This window comes from Triticum dicoccoides, chromosome 1B (genome assembly GCF_002162155.2).
Source record: "Triticum dicoccoides isolate Atlit2015 ecotype Zavitan chromosome 1B, WEW_v2.0, whole genome shotgun sequence".
In the NCBI taxonomy this organism is placed as follows: Eukaryota; Viridiplantae; Streptophyta; class Magnoliopsida; order Poales; family Poaceae; genus Triticum; species Triticum dicoccoides.
The window spans coordinates 20094210-20100936 of NC_041381.1; the positions used below are offsets into that span (position 1 = coordinate 20094210).

General features: G+C 51.6%; 1 long non-coding RNA gene and 1 pseudogene across 1 annotated transcript in view; both read left to right on the forward strand.

Annotated features, from left to right (window-relative positions):
- The window catches only part of LOC119316648, a 30660-nt gene extending 26331 nt beyond the window's left edge, over window positions 1–4329 (forward strand). Inside the window, exon 2 of the long non-coding RNA XR_005153133.1 lies at window positions 4070–4329. This is a non-coding gene — a long non-coding RNA (uncharacterized LOC119316648). The remainder of the gene's footprint in view (window positions 1–4069) is intronic.
- LOC119316629 overlaps window positions 1–4329 on the forward strand; it is a 10770-nt pseudogene extending 6441 nt beyond the window's left edge.
- Window positions 4330–6727: the final 2398 nt, after the last annotated feature.

The following is a 6727-nucleotide window of genomic DNA, read 5'->3' on the forward strand; positions in this document are numbered from 1 at the left end:
CCCTCCCGGTCGCTCTCCGGCGCGGGCGGTGCGGCTCCGGGGGGTGCATCTAGGCGACGGCGGTTTGGCGTGGCGGCGGGGATCCGTGGCGCATGCAGGCGAGCAGCTGGGCGGCGCGATGGCGGGATCTGGCGTCGTCCGCTCGGCCTAGATCTGGGCCCTTCGGGCCCCATCTGGGCCTGGGCGGGCCGGCGGCGGGGATGGCTCCGGCGTGGCTCCTGGGAGGCGGGGGAGATGCGACGAGTGGCTGGGTGCCGGCGGCGACGACGCCGGCTTGCTGCATCGCGGCCGGCGGGGCTTAACGGGCCCGCTTTGGGCCTGGCTGGGCCGGGGGTGGCCCGGCATGCCCCGCTGCCGCGTCCGGACGGCTACCGCGACGGTGCCGGAGGCACGGGCCTCCCGCACGACGGCGGTGGAGGTGGTTCCCTCCCGCCCGGCGTCGGTGTTGCTGCTTCCGTCATGGTGAGCTTCTCTCCGGTCCTCTTGGCCTCGTGGTGGTGTTCGTAGTGAGGCGGCGTGGGTGGCGGCGCTACTGCGTTGGCGCATGGTGGTGGGCGATGGTTTGGCGGGTCGGTTCCGTCCGGTTGGGAGGTTGGGGTTGGTATGCGGGAGAAATCCCTGCCGGCTTCGGCCCCGACGCGGTGACACCTGCGGGTGCCACCATTCCTTCCTGGAGGGTATCGGGAGTTTCCACCCCCACCTCCCTCCGCGTGCCCGGGGAAATCTGAGGACTCGTCCGGGCAGCAGCGTCGTCGGCGTCGCATCCCTTCTTGGAGGTGCTGCTTGGTATGCGGCGGATCGGAGCCTTGGTCTGTGGTGATTTGTTTCCGGTGGGCGCCGTGGTGGCGGGTCGTCCGCGCTTTGCCAAGCTGCCGTGGTTGGCATTTGTTTCTTCTTCTTTTGTTTTCCTGGTGTGTTGTGCTGCTCGCCACAGCGTTATCTGTACTCGGTGTTGGTGCTTTGGAATACAAAGCGGGGGAAACCCTTTTTCGGAAAAAAGAAAAGAAGCGGAGGCTGCGGTGAGGCATGCGCTCGAAGCCCATCCCTACCATCCCCAGATTTATATTGAGATGAGGCCGTGTATACAGGAAGGTACTCACGCTGCACCAACTAATTACTCGTACATGTGTTTTCTGAATGACGGACTGATCTTATTACTTTCTTCATGGATTTGATCTCTAAATCTCCCAAGGTGATCATGATGACGATTGGTGTAAGGACGTGGTGATGAACTGATTTCTGACGTAAAGCGACTCACATTATATCAGATGTGCCCTCGGTATGTAGTACATATTTGCCTATTCCGTTTTCCATCTTTCTTTCTCCCTGTCTAGAGATAAGCTTTTCATTCCATTGATCATCTACACGCCATAGCCACTGTTGGCCTATAGAAATTTTAAACAGATTAAGGTGTTTACAAAAATTCTTGGGCATGAGTATCTGATCAGAAAAGTGAACTTGGCACACTGTATTGTCAAACTTGCCCAATCTCATTTTTGGCAAGGACTGATGAAAGCTAAGACACAGAAGGTACTAACAGGGGACGCTGTTTTAGGTTATACAATTTTTTCGAAGGTTATTTGGTAATGGGGAAAGAGTAGGTAAGAGGGACCATGTTAAAAAACCTCTTATATTTTTGTAAGCATATCTCTGTAGCTAGAGTGCTAGGCACTAATTTCACTGCTCTAAAATTTAGAAGGAATCTATATGGTGGAACTGTTGTGCTATGGCATCAACACGTTCCTGTGGTTAGAATTCAGAAATAGTATCTTAACTAGAATAATCTGAATCATAGAGGTAGTGTTGTACAGGAAATAATCTTTTTCTCAGTAGAAAACAGTCAGTGGATCATATCTTGTTTAAGTGTTCAGTTTTTTTTTCAGAAAAGGAGGAATACCCTCGGCCTCTGCATCTGGTCGATGCATACGGCCAATTTATTAATTATTAGCACAAAACCTTATAAAGTCGTACAAAAGTAAGACCAAAGCCACCATCTTCGCAACCTCTGTCGCTACTCCTATCTAACTGATGAAGGGGCGCTGATGGTCTGGGCCTAATACCAAACAGACCTCGCAGCCAAACCTAACATCTAAGACGTGAGGTCCCAACCTGGACCCCTGCCGGGTATGGGCACCCACCAGTCTGGCGTGCTCCTCAACCAGGCCGCCTGCCGGGTATGAGGCCGCCACAACCACCTACCACATATCCATCTTCAGAGCTGTACTGTTGCAACGGCCTTGCCCGGTCTCGCTGCCACCGACGCCACCACGACGCCAGACGGCGTCGACCTCCTGCGCGTGTCCGTCACCACACATCTTACGCCAAGCCTTCGTTGCTCCATGCCGCCAAGATCCGCCGCCAAGAATATGTAGAAAGAAACACCGCTCCACCGAAAGGGATGCAGCACGCCCCCACCCCTCACATGCAGACCCTTCCATCCGATCTCAATGTCCTCGGCGTCGCCTCCAGGAAGGTTACGGTGCACAGGGCGCCGCCGACGCCCGATCCGCATCGGATCTTGGGCTTTCACCCGGACATGGGTCGGAGAGGAGAGATGGTGCCCTCAGCAGCGCCCCCAAGGAGGAAAGCGGCGCCAAAAATCGGCGTCGCCGCTGCCGGCCAGCCAAGGCGGCCAAGGTTTCCCCCAGACACCGATCTGCTCCACCAGAACACACCGGAGGTGGATCCGACAAGATCTAAACTGAACCGGGGACTGGGAAGGGATGCATGGAAGGGAAGGGGCAATACCTCCAGATCTGGCACGCCTGCGGCTCGCCGTCCTCACGACCGAACCCTCAGGCATGCCGCACGCCACGCCAGCAGGGCCGCGCGCCCCTGGATCCGATGGCCTCCGCGAAGAAAGAAGCGCCGAAGACCCCGCCGCCACCTTCCTGGCGGTCGTCTCTGGTGGCGGCGAGGGGGGTGGGGGAGGTGGGGGGAAGGTGGCGGCGGAAACCCTAGACTCCCCCGAGTCGCCCCTAGGGACGGGACGAAGGGTATGGGGATGCCTCTAAAATTGAGGGAGAATTTCACTTCCCCGGCCTCTGCACCAACTAGGGATGCATACGGCCTTTTAATTATGAGTACTAGGATTTTTAATCTCGGTTATGCACCGAGCCTAGTCAAAATGCGTGAGTACCAGGAGAGTCTGGCCCTCAAGAATAAATAGGAACCTAAATTCGCCTCTGTGAGGATTCGAACCCAGGTGTTGGGTTTGTACATCCACTCCCCCAACCAGTTTGAGTGTTCAGTTGCCTGTTATATTTTGAACTCTGGACACTGCTTTTTTTGGTTTTGATACAATTCTTGTTAGCATGGAGGGACTTTGTGATTGGGTGATGAATTCCAGGGGTAAAGATAGGAATCTGGTTTCTGCTGGGGTAGCGGCAGTTATTTGGTCTATTGGGGAAAAAAGGAATGATGTTTGCTTCAGAAATATTTTCCCCATTGATCCCAGCTGATTAGTTGGTAAAGTTACATATTCGATGTTTTATTGGTCTAGCTGAGAACAAAGTAATCCTATTGTTAACATTCAGGAATAGTATCTAAACCAGAGGTAATCTGAATCTTATAGGTAGTGTGATACTTCTTTAAGTGTCCGGTTGCTCGTTATATTTTGAACAATTTGCTGTGTGCTTTTTGTTTTGGTGCAGTTCCTATTAGTAGGAGGGACAGTGTTTCTGCTAGGCTAGCCACAGTTGGTTAGTCTTTCTGGAAAACGAGGAATGATGATTTCTTGGGAAATATTTTCCCTATGGATCCCACCTTATAGTTACTAAAGTTGCATGCTGGATGTTTGGTCTAGCTAACAAAGAATCGACTTTCCCTGAAAAAACAGAACAGAGAATTGACTTGTGCAATCTGCAGGTAGCAGTAGCAGGGACGTACAGGTTACTGCTGGTGGCATCCGAGGTGTTCCACAAACGTCCGGTGGGCGCCAATTATGCAAAGAATTGAAGAATGAAAAAGTTTCAAGCTACGCTGGAAGTTAATTGTGTGATGAGCTTCTTTTAAATGGCAATCGCTTTCAGAAAGAGATTGTTTGGTTTTTGTAATAGACTAAGTAAAGGTGTTGGAGTGAGTTGATCTCTTACAAGGATAGTTTGTTTTACAAGGATAATTTGTTTTAAATGACAGTCGTTGCTTTTATTTGCATATTGTTACATGGGAGGGCCAGCCCATGTCATGCTGGTGTTTTTTTCCCGCTGAACCGGACAAACCTGAGGGTGTATTATCATATTTGTAATGACTGAAATTTGGGGCTCACCTGAGCTCCTTGATTCAGAAAAAAGCTGCGCTTCATTGCGAGATTTGCTACTTCAGAGAAAATTTTCTAGTTTCCTCACAAAAACAGAATATTTTTGCTAGTTCTACCAACATGTTTCTGCTACATATAACTGAAAAGGGTGTACGTATAATGAAATGCAGTGCCAAAAAAACGCTTATGCAGATCTGCATAGGAACAAAAATGGACTACCAGACAGTACATCGCTGGTACACCAAATCAATGCGTTCTTTTGTTTCTCTGCCCTACATCAAAGTTAAAATTGTGTTAATATTTTTAGTGTGGAATGTACTTGAAGATAAATCTGGTGAAAGTAATATGGCCTCATACAATTTTGCATACCCTTGGTCAAACTTGAAAACAGAGCTATTTTTAGATTATTGAAAACAGAGCTAGGACTTCAATTGATTTGGAACTAAGAGAGTATGTGATCCGTGCTGAAAGAACTAGTAAGTTATATCGAGTAACACATCTGATGGGCATTCTTTGATCCACGGTGCAGAACTAAACTAATTGTCCACGGGTGATGTTTCTTCTTTGCTTCGCCCCGAAGAACGAACTAATGATCAAAAAGGAACACGGTTGATGAAAAGCAGAAGGACAAAAGCCTCCCAGTGTAGTAAGAGTCCTACCGTTCGCACAAACAGAAGCCCCTCAGTTCGTTCAGGATTCACTTTTGTTTGAAGCTAGCCCCTAATGAGGCTAGCTTCATCATTTATATATATTTCCTAGCACTATACACTCCATCATTTGTATAGTATATTTCAGACCTTAATATGAATTACTCAGTTAGTTAAGCAGTTATGTTAGCATACAGTAAATGCATATTGATACACCAACAGACATACTGATGATAATGTTCAGCGTCATTTTCATATGCTCAGCAACACATCAGTTGCAGTCCCCACTACCTGAACTAGCCCGCTGAATTTTACAATTTTACTGCACAACTCAAGACCCGAGCGCCACGTTTGTCGAAACACTCAAGACAAACACAAATGGAAGTGAGGCGTCAAAAGGACTGCAGGTGCCATGCATGATGCATTGCGTCAAGGATCCCCTCCAGGCTCCAGGCAGAAGCCGAACACTAACCTACCATTGTGAGTTTTGTTTTTGTGTGCTCTGTTTCCTGTACTGTGAGTTTTGCTTTTGCAAGGTATTGTGACTTCAATACTGTAAGGACAAGCAGAGTGACTACACAATTTCAAGATTTTAGAGGATTTGGTTGTATTGTAAGGACAAGCAGAATGGCTACAGAATTTCAAAATTTAAGTGGCCTTGGTTCTGCTGTGCTAGTTACAACTTGCAAGTAGTTTGTGTGTACTACCTACAGGTAGTGTCGAAAATATATATAATGCTGAACTGGATAGCCTTTCACTGATTTTAAGTTTCTTTCTAGAAAATAAGCCATCTACTTACTTATCTGTGTGTTGTTACATGGGAGGACCAGTCCATGCATGCTGGTGTTTTTTTTACCGAAAAAGGGTTCCCCCGCTTGGTATACAAAGCAACCAACCGAGCCATACAAGGATATGTGCTGGGGGCGGAAGCAGCACAGTCACGCCCAAAAGGAAACGACAGAGAAAGAGCAAAAGAAACAAATGCCGACAACGGCAGATCAACAAAAACGAAGAAGCCTCGCGATCGCTGCGCCCACCGGGATCTCCCATTAGGCTCCAAGACTCCGAAGCACCGCACCTATCAACACCTCCAAGAAGGATCGCGACAATGACGACGCTGCTGCCAAGGGTTTCCGCCGGTACATGACGAGGCGAGAGGAAAGGTAGCCCCCGACGCCCTCCCGGAAGCGCCACCGCGCCGGGTGTCGGCCAAGCCGACAGGGGTTTCCCCCGATCACAACCCGCACCTCGGGCGCTCCGAAGCCAGCCACCAAACCAACCACCACCCAGCGCCAACACGGTCAAGAGGCCCCCACACCGTCTCACCACGGCAACGCGGAGTGAGGACAACACGGTGAAGAATCAGAGCCGGGACTAGGGCATCAGCACCGTTGGCACGCGGGAGGGGCCCACCTCCACCGTCCGCGACGGTAGCCGTCCGGACGCAACAGCAAGAGCACACCAAGATCATGGGCCCACAGGCCCGGCCGAGCCCTCGTGGGCTCGTAAAGCTCCCGCCTTCGCGCTGTTGCCGGCACGCCGTCGGCGCCGCCGCCCCGTATCCGAGCTGCTCCTCCTCCTCACCGCGCCGCAGACAATGAGGCCACGGCGGGGAGCCGGCCTGCTAGGACCCAGATGGGCCCCGTCGGGCCCAGATCTGGGCCGGGGGCGCGACGACGGCCACCCAGCACCACCACGCGCCCCGCCGCCAAGGAGCGGCACCGACACCACGACTGCCGCCGGCCGCCACCGCAAGGCCGCCGGACCGCAACAAGGCCGAGCAGCACCGTCGCCGCCTCCCAGCCCCGGGAAGGGAGCACGC